We start from the raw sequence: 14,686 nt of genomic DNA on the forward strand, positions 1-14,686 counted from the left end.
GTTTGATGTCGTCACCGATCATCATTCGCTCTGTTGGCTGGCTTCACTGAAGGATCCGTCAGGTCGACTTGGACGCTGGGCGCTTCGTCTACAAGAATTCGATATTCGCGTCATTTACCGCTCAGGACGCAAGCACGCCGACGCTGACGCACTTTCCCGCTCGCCCCTGCCTTGTGCCGTCGTGCCTCTTTCCCTTTCCGCGACTTCCTGTGCTAACATCGATATCACTGACATGCCTTCAGAACAGCGCAAGGATCCCTGGATCGCCTCACTGATCGACGTTCTCTCTATGCCTTCGACGACACCAGCCCCACAGCTCTCTCGTGCCCTTCGTCGCCAAGTACCTCATTATGCGCTCCGGGACGCCATGTTGTACCACCGCAACTACCAGCCCGATGGTCGAAAGTGGCTTCTTGTTATACGCCATTTGCGCTCCGACCTGTGCGCGCACTTTCACGCAGACCCACAAAACGCGCATGCTGGCGTTTTGAAAACGTATGATAGACTGCGCCAGCGATTCTACTGGCGTGGAATGTACACATACGTCCGCAAGTACATTCGTTCCTGCATTGAGTGTCAACGCCGGAAAACAACTTGTCACACGCCTGGCCCATTACAACCTTTGCCGTGTCCCGCTCGCCCGTTTGATAGGATCGGCATCGACCTGTACGGACCCCTTCCTTCCACCCCTGCGGGCAATCGGTGGATTATTGTGGCCGTCGACCATCTCACTCGATATGCCGAAACCGCCGCTCTTCCAACAGCTTCAGCTCGTGATGTTGCCTTATTCATGTTGCGCAGCTTCGTTCTTCGCCACGGTGCGCCACGCGAGCTGCTTAGCGACCGAGGGCGTGTGTTTCTTTCTCAAGTCGTCCAAGAGCTTCTTAGTGAGTGCAATATCATTCATCGCACCACTACAAGTTATCATCCGCAGACTAATGGCTTGACGGAACGCTTTAACCGAACACTCGGTGATATGCTATCCATGTACATAGCCTCCAACCATTCTAATTGGGACTTGGTGCTTCCGTTTGTGACATATGCCTACAACACAGCCACGCAAGCCACCACTGGATTTTCCCCTTTCTTTTTACTATACGGACGTCAGCCATCTTCCACACTGGATACTATACTTCCATACCGCCCGGATGCATCCGAATACCGCCCAGCCTCAGAACTTGCTCAATGCGCCGAAGAGTACCGCCAACTCGCACGCTTATTTACATCAGTGACACAAGGTCTTCAAAAAGAGCGCCTTGACTCGGCTGAACCTACCCCTACCTTCCCTGTTGGCTCGTTCGTGTGGCTTTCAATTCCTTGCCCCACCCCTGGTCTCTCCCGCAAGTTTGCAGCGAAATATCACGGTCCCTACCGGATCGTTGAACGCACATCGCCGGTGAACTACGTCGTCGAGCCTGTGACACCTCCCACCGACAGACGCTGCCACGGTCGTGAAACAGTCCACGTGAGCCGCTTAAAGCCCTACTACGACCCTCTGGTGCTTGCCTCACCTTGAGTCGCCAGGATGGCTCCTCTTCGCCACCGGGGCCAATGTAGTGGGGAAGAGAGTCCGCAGCCATTGAGAGAGGAGGACGAAGTCCAGCAGCCCGGAGAGCGCGAGACAGCGACCGACGCTCTTGAGACAAGGCTTTGCGTAGCCCTAACTGCTGTATAAATAAACCCCTTCACAGCACGAATGACCTGCAAAGCGGTCGAGGAGATCGACGATCTGGGCGTGCTGACTTTGAGTGAGGTTGGGATCAATACATCGAGAAAATGTTGGGTCGCACGGCAGTGTCGGAGGAGAAACTTGAAGGGAAGCTTGGCTCGATTGCATCAGCATAACGAAGACACTCATCGTGGAGCAGGCTAGCAGGGCAAGGAAACATGTTCGAGACATAAAGTTTGCTGGAACCTTGTCGAATGGCAAGAAGGGCAAAAGGAAGCAAGAATGGATGACGGCGAGCAACAAGTTTAGACGGCCTGAAATGAACAGTAGCGTCGGAAAACCCAACGCAGGAAACGGGTACAAGTGCAGCAGAGTATGGAGTAATATCGGTGTCGGTGGTGACGACCACACGACCGGAAGCGTCATCAGTATCTTCAAGAACGTTGGTGCCGAATGGCGACAGAGCGAGTTCAGCACGTGCACAATCTGTAACGGCATGGCGAGATGACAGAAAGTCCCATCCTAAAATCATGGCACGTGAGCAGTGGGGCAGAATAGCGAACTTAACACGGTATAAAGTGCCGTTTATAACAACACGCACGGGACACTTCCCTAAGGGTTCAATCGGCGCAGCGCTTGCGGTGCGTAAGGAAACGGCAGAATATGGCTGCGCGACTTTTCTTACTTGAAGACGAAGCTGGTTGGAAATCACTGAGATTGCTGCTCCCGTGTCTACAAGCGCATGGACGGCAATGTCTTCTGCATAAACTTCAAGGACGTTCGCAGGAAAAATTAGGCCTTCAGGAGTTCGTTGATATCGCAGTTCTTGCCTCCGGAACTGCGTTCCTTAGTTTCCTCTCGGATAGCTTCAGGGCGACGGACAAGCGGCGACAGAGAACGCTGACGGGGTGACGGAGACCGATGGGTATTGAAGGTGCGGGAAGCAGGAGGTGAGGCTTCAAAGTTCTGAGCGGCAGGAACGGAACGGAGAGTCGAAACCGTTGCTTGGTGCCCTCGGAGAATCCGAAGGATACCATCCGCGCCGGCGGCAAAACCGCACTACATGCCCTGGCAGGCCGCACGAATAACAGATAGGGCGGTTGTCACGGGTGCGCCATGGATTGAGAACAGCGGGCTGAGACTGATGGAGATATTGGCGAGATGGGCGCACGGGCTGCTGTGGCGGCCAGTAGCTGCTTGTAGGTGCATATGTATCAGCTACTTGCGGAGATGAGGGAAAGGCGCTGGTAGGTCTGGATTGAATTGCTGCAGACGGAGGCCTTGGATTCGCGACAACGGCAGCATACGTAAGTGGAACAGGCGGAGGAGGGGGTTGATGAGCAAGTGGTACCATTATACTGTCCGCAGTGCCACTTCTGCGTCATGATGCGAAGAAGTGGTGAACTACGCTCGATCGCCGCACCTACCCATCTAGCCACCATAATAACAAGTTTATTCGCGTCCCACGTGCCGTTCTGATGACAACTGCACATGATGACAGGTGCTGATGAAGAATATGCGGAGAAGGAGTGGCTCCTCCAGGAAATTTCTGAACTTGCCGCCGAAGTACGCCGAGAAATTGGATAACGCAGGTCATCCAATGCGTCGCCGCCTTCCAGAGCGGCTGCGGTCAGGCATGGTGTGGTCGCAGCTTTGCAGTCTTCTCAAGGACTTACACGTGTATTATTATGGTTTATAGTGCTTGTAAAATCAGTAATGAGCAGTATTGTTTTAAATCTCACCTGTCGAATGGCTGCTGAAATGATGCCCGTGTCTCGGAATCTCCCACCCGTTAGGGTCAGCAGAGACGGCGCAGCTGCGAACCACGAAGCAACGTCGCCTGTTCAGCTTGACAGCTCATGTAACCCTCGTAGTCGGTGTTTACCTTAATAAGCGAGGTAGTTTCTATGGTTCTTGAGGATAAATGCTTAATTCTTTGTAACCGTGGGTGCAACAAACAGGAGCCACGTGCACTTAGCTAAGCTGTAACACTTGAAGAGCCAAACGGACGTACCGTCGCATTCCATTCAATCGCCTCGACAACGGAACCGGGGCTGTGTTCCACTTTTCCCAAGAGCGTTGTGCGCAATAGCGTCCCTTTTGAGCAGCTGTGCGCTACTCTTTAAAGTGCACTTGTTGGAAGTGGACTTTAAATGTTTAGCTAACGGGTGGCCTGTGATGATTTGGTCTTCCTAAGTCAACGAGGAGTTGTTTACCCGGGAGTGTATTTGTACTTGCATGGTTCGAATTATTGTGGCCACCACTGAGACTAATTCGCAGTGGGAAAAATAAACAACGAAGCCTAATGTTAATAACAAGACATGAACATATAATTAACACAAACTGTCACACACATGAACTAGCTAACCAAGATACTAAGACTACTAGAAACGTTCATGCACTTCTCAATGTTCTCACATGATAAATAATTATATATAACGGTAAAGTTCGTGACCGGTCACAATTACTTGCCATGCGTCGGTGCGGCTGTATGGGGTGGCGTTGCGACGGCCAGTCAGTTGCAGGGCGTCGGTCACGTGACGATAAGACGACAAGACACTACTTGCGTCTTGAGTATTGTCCGCAGCTCGGCCAAGGAGTCGCAGCAAGGGCATAGGAAGGGTTTGCCTTCAGCACCATGTCACCAGGATCCGCGAACACCAAAGGCTGGAGGTTAGACAGAGGTCGGATCGTCACACTGCAGTCATGAAACTCGGGCCCGCAGCCCGACAGCTTCGCTTCTCCGCATGGCGCTCCCGAAGTCTTTGAGACTCGGACCCACAGTCCGACAGCCTCGCTTCTCCGCCTGGCCCTCCCGAAGACTTTGAGACTCGGACCCACAGTCCGACAGCCTCGCTTCTCCGCCTGGTGCTCTTGAAGTCTGAGGTTCGGACGCAGAGCCCGACAACCTTGCTTCGTCCCTTCGTGCACCGGCTTTTTTTTTCGAACGCCGCCTTCCTTCTTCTCTTCTTTTGCTACCTTCTAGCACCCGTGTATCTTCGTGATTGGCTGTTGGCGGAGATGCCGCATCAGGCGAGCTCGCGCCGAATCCCGCCATTCTTTTTCTCCTTTCATAGCCACTGATCGTCCGCCGCACAGGCACGCGCACATAAGTGTTTGTACATGATGTGGCCCAAGATAAACTCAACCCAAAGCAAGTCAAGAACACATGAACTATAAAGCGATTTTATTACGCGAAACGTCGTTCTTCTGGCGTCAGTTGCTCAGACGGATGTACAATATCGCCTCACAGTTGATGTTTTCTTTACTTGCTTTGGGTTCAGTTTATCTTGGGTCACACTATATAGCTGTGTATTTCGTGCTCTTACCCCTAAGCAATCAAAAGGCAGGCACTGTCTATGACTTAGGAGTGCTTCTTCTTGGGAAAGTTAGTAATTCGTGCTGTGCGGTAGGTGCGTGACTTAGTGAGGCACACGAAGCCACATAAGGGCGTTCCCGTATGTATTTGTCTGCCTCACTAAGTCCTGGTATTTCAGCACACCCCCGTGCATTTTTTACATTCAATTTCAACCACCTGAGCTCGTGCGGTGCATATTTTTTGCAGGCTCGCCGGCTGGTGCTTCAGTGTTGGAGCCCCCAGAATATGCGACTCAGCTGTTCGACTTAACATGTCATGGCAACGACGTTTGCGCTTCACCCTGCGTCCTCATAGATCCAGATGAGAACACCCAATGTACGCCCTGTGAGGCAGTGGCCTCTACAGGCTACACAGTAGGGAGTTCAGAAACGGGCGCTCCCCCGGTACAGGATGAATCTGGTGACATTACAATGCCGAGAATACAAACTGCTCGCAGTAAGCATTTCAGAAAAATTCGCTACACCTCTGTTTACGTAAAAAGAACATACCCTGCTTTTTAACATGCCATACACCATTACATTTCCTCTGCTGTTTCTGGCAGCGCCCCAGTGTTAGCAGTATACACACGGGCACTTTGTTGTCTTTAATAAATACTGACATTCTGATGAAACAAAACAATGGGAAATGATTGGCACAAGCGTGAGCCGTGCATGGCCTGTTCAAAAACTCCAGGTGGAAATGTATATAAAATAGCAACAACCTTATCGTGTTTTTATGCATCATATTGTTCAGTTACACATAGGCAAGTTTGCAATTCATGCCATATTTTTAGAAAGGAGGAAGCCTCAAGCAGAACCGAATGCAGACCATGAGTTTCTGAAGAAACGGTGGCGCCATGGAAGCATTATTAGAGAGAAGGAGATAGCAGTGGAAAGAATGGAAAGAATACAGGTGGAGAAAGTGTAGCACGAAAGAAACTGAAGACACAGATGAAGTGTGAACTAAAGCAATGCAGAATGGAAAGATTTTCTGCTGCGCGAACAAGAGCTTAAGTTAGGGGCTGATGAGCTGCACCAACAGCAAGAAAAAAAGAAACTGCAAACCACAACTCAACAAAACTGATTGCTCTTCTTGAAGCACTTGTAAACAAAACAAAAAGTAATAAATAAAGTTTTTGAGCGAAGTATTATGCTCTCTGCAAGATTATCGCGGTATGTTCATTGACCTTGCTTATTGCTGTCTGGGATAGATAATCGAACAGGCAAGGCGGCTCCAGCCCGAAGTAGGAGGACGCCTGGTTGCTTTACATACACGTGTGACAGCTGCTGAGAAGCACGCTTACTCGGTACCTTCTAGGCACAGCCTGCAAGAAGAGCTTTCCACAAAATCAAACTGCGAGATTATCTTCGCGAATCCCCATGCCACACATTGCCTCACTGCGATCATATCAGCATTGAACTGCTCTTCCATGCTTGTGAGTCGCGCACCCGCGTAAGGCTTCATAGGAAGTTGTCGCATCGGATACGCAGGGTGTCCGTATATCAGGAAGGCCTCCCGGAACAAACAGCTCCAGTTTCTCGTAGAGCTTGCTCTAACTCAGAATTCCTGAAAGTACAGCGTCATAGAAATCAGTGCCTCAGGAACATTTAACAAAAGTATGATAATAAATACATTAATAATGAGAATAAGAAAATTTACTTGAGCAAGGAGTCAATAACCTACGCTAAGCAGGGCAATAAGGTAGTGCATGTTTTCTCAGGTCGAGATTCCAGCTTATAGGCTCCGTACAGTCGAGTTTGCGGCTGCTCTGGCGCCATCTGGCGCAGCGACGCACCAGTTGGGAAGTGGGCGCCGCAGCTAGGCCGGCTCGATGAGTATTCTTTCCCGCGCGCTACATTTCGTCTCTGCCACGGTTGAAGCCGTTTTGCTTTGTTCACCAGCCTCCTTATTTTTTTGTACGTCTTGCGACGGTGCAATGGCATGCGCTTCATCGGCAAGCGTCGGAGGTGAAAAAAAGGCAAGTGGAAACGGAGACACTGCTGCGTAAAGGGCTGTCACAACCACGAAGGCCAGCCGGGGATAAAGTTGTACAGGTTTCCTGGCAAGTCTTATGAGATCGAACAGCGAAAGAAATGGGTCGCAGCTGTGAGGAGAGTAAAGTCAGCTTCTTTGATATTGTGACAAGGTTTTGTTCTGTAAAGCGTGCTACATGTGCGTTTCACAGCTCGTTGTGCGACGCCAGCGGCCATGGCCAGTGCTGAACATTTAAAGAAATTTGCCACGACTTTGCTGATTTGACGACTGCTTGCCATTGTCTTAGTATTCGGTATGATCAGCATAGCACTGGCATGTGCGATGAGCAATATTTTATGCCAAGGAAGCCTATTTTGTGCTGGCGAGCACTAACTCGACGATCCTCGTTTCGGCCGCTGGCGCTTGAGAGGCGCGGTTTCACATGGTGCGATTTTTCTTGTGATATACATTTGCGATGTATCATTGTAAAAGCAAAGCGCGTATGCAAGGAAAGGAATTCGCATGCGATATCGTATCTCGTGAAAGGGCCTAATGAGCCTCGATCATTGTACATGAGAAGAACGAACATTCGCGTCATGTAAATTAAGATCGCCTAGTTAATAAATCTCGTTTATCAGCGCAGCAGGTGGCTCCGACTGGGTCCCAAACGAGTCAACGAGGATAGCATGGTCACTGCCACACGATCCAACAATCCGAATTGTTTAGCTCACTCGACATGACTGTGCTGACGACAGCCTACGAGTGAGCGTGTAGCTGCACGCGGTCCAGATCGAGCTGTATGACAATCTAAAGTAACAGTGTGACAGGGGCATCAAATGATAGGCCGCGGAGTACAACGCGTCGGAGTGAAATGAGGCATGCATTGCGAACAGTGAGGCGTCGATTAAAAATAGGTTTCAGGATGTCACGTTTTCAGGGTGCCTGTTTAGTGACTTCAATTTAGTATAACAGTAAGCTTTACTCACGTGAAGGATGACGTCGTATACTTGCTTTCCCTGTTGCGAATGGCACTTCGCGTGAACGTCCACGCCGTCTTTCACACAAACATGCGAAGCAGCGTAGAGCTTGTCTCCGCTGGTTAACGCTGCACCGTGAAAGTAATCGTCTATTCCTCTAATAGGCCTGAACCCCGCAAAAACTATTTGTGCCATCACAGAGGGCCACGCTTGTACTTTCACGTACACACACGCACAAAAAAGAAAGCGGATCGCGGATATATGTGCGGCTTTCGGAGGCGTGTATACGTAGTTCCGAAATCTCGCTGTCTTCCCCCTTCCCAGGTTCGCGACGCCCGTCACATGCGACGCTGAGCATCGCGCCACCGCTGCTGCGCAGCAGCGCCGCCTGTTCACTGTACGGAGCCTATAGCGCTATTAAAGGGGATCAGTCAGTATAAAATGAAAAAAAAAACGTTGTGTTAGAGAACGGTCACTATTATATCGATGCCTATTGAGCTGTGCTGCGAGATCTCGCACATAGTATATGGGAAGTGTGTAAGCACCACTGAATGCCTAACGTGACACCTACCAGCATCATGCTGCTCCCTGCGTACTGTGCGTCGAGTTCCCAGACGAGCCCGTTCGCGCACATCAATGCCTGGTACATCAATGGGTGGAGTTTTGTGGCCGGAAATGTAAGCGCGCTGATCATTGAGGGCCGGCATATTGAGTGGAGCTCCTTTCAAATATACTGCCTGAAAGCAATCGCAAAGTAATGTCAGAGCAGCGTTACAGAAGTTAAATACATAGCAATGGTATTTTTTTCATTTCTAGCACAAGGATATCAAGTAAGAAAGTAGAATACGCAGTTAAACTTACATTGCTCATGTCCCACAGATCCGCCGGTGTGAGCCACCGGTGGCAGAGTAGATCGTCGAGGAAAAACGTAATTTTTTTCAATGTGGAACATCATTTTGTCCGAAACACTTGAAATGGCGCTAGTTAAGTTTCTTCTCCTCCAGGTCTTCCAGACAGACGATTCTTAAAGAGTCCTCGTAGCTGTCCGGTGACACTTTGCACTCAGGGAGGCCAACTTAGGAAAACATCGGTTTATTGTAAAAAAAAAGTAGCATACATCGACTAGTGGCGGCCGATTATCGGCTCACTCGCCTCCCCTCTATTTCATCTCTACACACTCTTTAAATCCCTTGCTAATTGGGGCGAGACCCTTGTTTTAGGTCCCCTCTCTCACATTCTACCAATCAGTTTTTCCAAGTGGCGCGATCGTCAACAATACACACTGTACCCGCCCCTCAATTTCCAGTCCGGTTTTTGGAACACAGTTTTGGAACAATATCACTTAAACGAACGCCCCATGGCCCTCTTGTTCGAGGTTCACACGCCTCGGTGCAGTTGGCCCGGTGCAATGGCATGCCCCGCGAATACATAAATCGCCCCGCGAGCCACTAACCCTGGACATGCCGCAGAATCGTACTCGAGCGCAGCGTTGCCGCCAGGTCTCCCGTTACCTAGTACGTTGCTCGGCGGCGTAAGATGTGTGTCTCCCACACCGCAACGGAAATGCCGCCCCCCCGGCAGTGCCTGTGTTTTTGTTAGCCCCGAGAATGCGCTTATATCCCGTTGAGTGACATGCGCGTGGTGATGCGGCTGCTTGGCCTTTCGTTCCGTACGCTTCTCCGTTAAATGTCCGTATATCTTAGGCACCGCAGTGGAAGTGCGCTATCGACAGCGGTCCTTGTCTCGAAAAGCAGCGCTGTTCTAAGAACCCAACGACGTCGGCTGTGAAAGAATAAACAACCGCGCAGTGCATGCTTGTGGCCCCCGGGTGCGTTCAATGCATGCAAGACTGATTGTATCAGCCAACTTCACTGCGTTGTAATGGCGACCGAAGAAGTCTTGTAAATCACACAGGTGGTTCGGTTAGGCCAGGCAACGTAAGCACATGCACGGGCTTTCTGGGCAGACATCACTCCTTGAGCGCTTGTCACGTAGTCCGGCACTTGCAACGCTTTCACAAGAACAGGGAAGTCTTGTTTTTCAAACCGGAATTGGCGACGGAACGTGGGGTCTGGGATTGCATAAATGTCGAGGAGCCCTTCCTGGCTGCATTCAACCTGGGTCTTGGTTCGCGCTCGCGCATTGTAATGATTCAATGTCGTGCCAGCTTATGTAGGCCAAGCAAAAGGATCCCAAAGAACACTTGAGCGCTTCATGATTTTGGAAACAGGAAGACGGATGCTCTTAAAGATAAGCGGGTAATATCATCAGCAATTTCAATGACACAGTAAAAGCAGCGGAGGAATTCTATACTGACATGTACAGTACCCAGAGCAGCCAAGCCACTTTCATTCGTAGCAGTGATGAACAGGACACCGAGGCTCTTTAAATAAATAGCGATGAAGTTAGAAGGGCCTTGGAAGACATGACCAGGGGAAAGCTGCTGGAGAAGATGGAATAACAGTTTTAATCAAGATGGAGGAGATATCATGCTTGAAAAGCTTGCGGCCCTTTATACACAATGCTCACGACATCAAGTGCACCAGAAAGCTGGAAGAACGCCCATTATATTAACCCATAAGAAGGGAGACGTTAAGAATTGAAGAATTATAGACCTATTAGCTTGCTTTCAGTATTGTATAAAATATTCACCTAGATAATTTGCAATAGATAGTTATGTAGGTTTTCGGCGCAAAAGCAAGTAAGGCTATGATGCGCCAGATTTGCAATAGAATCAGAGCAACATTTGACTTCAGTCAACCAAGAGAAAAAGGCTGGCTTAAGGAAGGAATATTCTACATGTCATCAATCAGGTAATCAACACATCTTCGTAGAACAATCAACTCTCTATATGGCTTTCTTAGCTTATGAAAGTGCATTTCATTCAGTAGAGATACCAGAAGTCATAGAGGCATTGCGTAATCAAGGAGTACAGGAAGCTTACGTGTTTGGCAAATATCTACAAGATTCCACAACTACCTTGGTTCTCCACAGAAAAGTAGAAAGTTACCCATCAAGAAAGTGGTCAAGCAAGGATACACAATCTCTCCATGCTAATAACTGCAGGCTTAGAAGAAGTTTTCAAGCGCTTATTGAATCAACGGTGAATATCTGAGCAACCTTCGGTTTCCGATGACATGTCCGATTCCGCAACAATGGGGGTGAATTAGAACAATTGATTTAGGACCTTAACTAAGAGACTGTAAGATTGGGGTTGAAGATGAATATGCAGAAGACAAAGATAATGTCAATAGCCTGGCAATGGAACAAGAATTCAAGATCGCCAGTCAGCGTCTAGAGCTTCTAAAGGAGTGTTTAGTAGGTCAATTTCTCAAAGGGGACCCTGACCATGAGAAGGAAATCTACAGAGAATAGAACTGGATTCCAGTGCATACGGCAGGTATTACCAATATCCTGACTGGGATCTTAGCACTGTCGTTGAAAAGAAAAGTATACAATCGTTGCATTCTACCGGTGCTAACAAATGGGGCAGGAACTGGAGGTTAACCATAAAGCTCAGAACAAGGACAAAAAGCGATGGAAGAAAGATGGTAAGCCTAACGTTAAGAGACAGGAAGAGAGTGGTGTGAGTCAAGAGCAACGGGGATAGCCGATATTCTAATTGACGTTAGGAGAAAAAAAATGGAGCTGGCCAGACCACGTAATGCATAGGATGGATAACCGGTGGAACATTAGAGTTACAGAATGGATACCAAGACAAAAGAAGCGCAGTCGAGGATGGCAGAAAATTATGTGGGATGATGAAGTTAGGCTATTTGCTAGCACAAGTTGGAATCAGCTAGAGCAAGTCAGGGGTAATTTGAGATCGCAGGGAGAGGCCTTCTTCCTGCAGTGGACATAAGTATAGGCTGATGATGATGATGACATGCGACTTGCTGAAACTTCGTTTTCTTGTCTTCAAGCGACGTCGTGACGTTGCAAACTCGTCATTTTGAACAACGTGTGGTGGTAAAAATAATTAAATAAACAATAAAAAATTGTCCGACGACAGGATTCGAGCAAAGTATCTCTAGCACACAAGCCTGATGATTAAGGCACGCGTAGACAAGCAGTCAATCGCCAAGCAATCAATCTATACAATCGCAAGGAAAGGAAGTGAACGCAACGCTAACTCTGAACACGGATTTATATTTTATATTACTGTATGATTCCAGCCATGAAGAGATGTATCAGCATTAAAATCGTGACGAAGTTCGTTCTGGTTGTACAACGTCGAGTGCTTTGAAACTAAGTGTTGGGCATGTGAGCTAACTGTTAGGATCTGCTGTGGTATCTTTACGGTAGATGGAGGTGCAAGTAAGCACTTATGTATGATGGAGGAAACTTACTCAAGCACCCACCAAAACCTAAAAATAAAAGGGAAGCGGAATGCAGCAATAATGAAACACAGAGCATGTGGGGCCTCAATAAGTGTGAGTTGGAGCGTGGAATCTGGAAAGGAGTTATGGTGTCAGTGCTAACGTTCCCAAATGCCATTCTATGATTAAAAATTAGATATCTTGTCGAGGTTGGAAGTTGGAGGATGAAAGATCGTAGGCCGGTTGGCTTAGGGAGCCTACGGTAAAACTACAAATGAGGCAGTACAGGGTGACATGCGTTGGGTAATTTTTGATGTCAGAGAAGCACAGAGCAAAGTTAGTTATCAAGAAAGATACTGAAAGATGGACGAAAAAAATGATCGGCTAATGTGCATAAGTATCTCTACCTGAAAAGCGTGGAAATAATGGATGAAGAGGTCAGAAAGCTGGCAACAAAGAACAGGGTATTGAAACTGGTATAGGCAGCCAGGACTCTTGAGCAAGAAAGTGAGAGAAACAGAGATGAATCGAATGCAAAGAATGGAAACAAGAAGCACCATGGAGTTTAACAAGAATGAGAAGAACGACATTAGAAGGGAAAATCTGTACGAGAACACAAATGTAGTGCCTTGCTCTTTGAGGCTCTAGCCGGTTGTCTAATGAACAAAAGAAACTGGTGCAAATATTCGGAACTAGATGAGGCATGTGTATGCTGCAGTTAAGATCCGGAGACTACACAGCACACCCTAATGGAATTCGAAGGGATTCACCCATTGAGAACCGCCGGTAACGAACACCTTCCCGAAACGCTTAGGTGTAAGTATATGGAAGCATCAACCGGTCAGCAGTCGAGGTAAGCAATAACGTTTAGAGTATTGGTAGAAAAAGGCAGGGAAGTGATTGATACGACCTGATTTGCTCTCTTAAGGTCAGAGGTGGCGGTACAGGTAGATGTTCAAAGAAAAAAAAATATTAAGCAGATGTTTAAAAATGCTAGGTAAAAAACTCCTTTGAAACCGCCCGGTTTCAAAGGATGATGCCAGTAAATAATGATCATCATCATCATTAGGCCATTCAAAAACGGCTATCACTTATTTCTAGCCGGATCCGTGATGTTAGTATGGCTAAATCATGGTCGTAAACCGTCTTTAGAGTTTTACTTAATGAACGATTGTGCCTACACGAATGTGATCCGATTCCTCCAGACGAAGCGGGTGGAGGGGGTGGACATAACCGCACTGGACCTTTATAAAGTGATCACGTTCAAGCGATGTCGTACTCGGTGGCTCAAGCGAGATTTCACGAGAAAGTGAACATTTTTTGAAGCTGTTCAGTAAACTTGGACCCGTATGTTGTGCATTATTTCTCGTGCTTGGAAAACCACAGAAATACGGCATAAAGACGGAGTTCTTAGTGCGCTTTGGCTTGGCTACGACTCGTCAGCCAGCGCATTGAGAAGTCCAGTGTAGCTGAATCGAGAACACATACGAGCCCTAGCAGCTCGTGCCTTCTAAAAAGGGTGCGTTTTAAGGACAGTGCGATCTTATATGATTCGAAAGGGAATCGTTCGCTTGAAATCACCTCATTGATTAGAATCGCTCTGTCGTCAGCAAAAGCGCCATTCTTGCCAGTAATGCCAGAGAAGAACAGGCTCGCTTTCCGAATCGTTAAAAGATCTCAGTGCTGCTCGCTCACTTTCGCATAAATTTCGCTTTGTCACCACTCGCGAGAGCTTTCGAATGTATCATCGCAACCGAGAAACTGAACAACTGTTTCGGCGTCAGCGGAAGCATTTTGGGACAACTCAGGGGCCTGACGGGAATAGTGGGAAAAACACCGTCCCACGTAAGACTTGGAGCAGCGGGCCTATCGCGGTAAAAGCGGAACGTGCGCTGCGTAAATCGGGGCATCTAGTCGCCTTAACTATACGACACCCATATTTTGGAATTTCTTGGGCCGCCTATTGCACGCCCTACATACTTCGAATTATCGTGTCCGCTGTGATTGCGTTACTCGCAGGTTTCTACCGTAAGCTGCGTGAGAATCCTGCTACTAACCACTACTGTGGCAAGCAATGAAATGCTGCTAGAAGCTCCCGAACTGCGTTACCAACCAGGCCGCTCCCACAGATAACCCGGTGATACTTGCTTAAATTCAGGCAATAGTTTGGTCGCCTAACACATAAACCTATTTAATTACTCCATGTACTAAGTAACACCACCCAGAGACTGAATCGTGTGTTCAAGGCTCACCGATCGTCTTGAAGTAGGTGGCGGGTCGCAATATAGGCGAGGGGTCTGCGGTGTATAGGGACCGCGAGCACTTCCGAGCCTTGAGCGTCTACATCCTTAGCTGCCGGAGGTGTTGTGGTTATCCAAGATGGTGCCTT

The 14,686-nt window shown here is 48.4% G+C and overlaps 1 protein-coding gene across 1 annotated transcript in view; it reads left to right on the forward strand.

Annotated features, from left to right (window-relative positions):
- LOC119449027 (uncharacterized) overlaps positions 1–14,686 on the forward strand; it is a 59,467-nt gene that overhangs the window by 36,303 nt on the left and 8,478 nt on the right. The gene's annotated exons all lie outside the window — the stretch shown is intronic.

This window comes from Dermacentor silvarum, chromosome 4 (genome assembly GCF_013339745.2).
Source record: "Dermacentor silvarum isolate Dsil-2018 chromosome 4, BIME_Dsil_1.4, whole genome shotgun sequence".
NCBI classification, from domain to species: Eukaryota; Metazoa; Arthropoda; class Arachnida; order Ixodida; family Ixodidae; genus Dermacentor; species Dermacentor silvarum.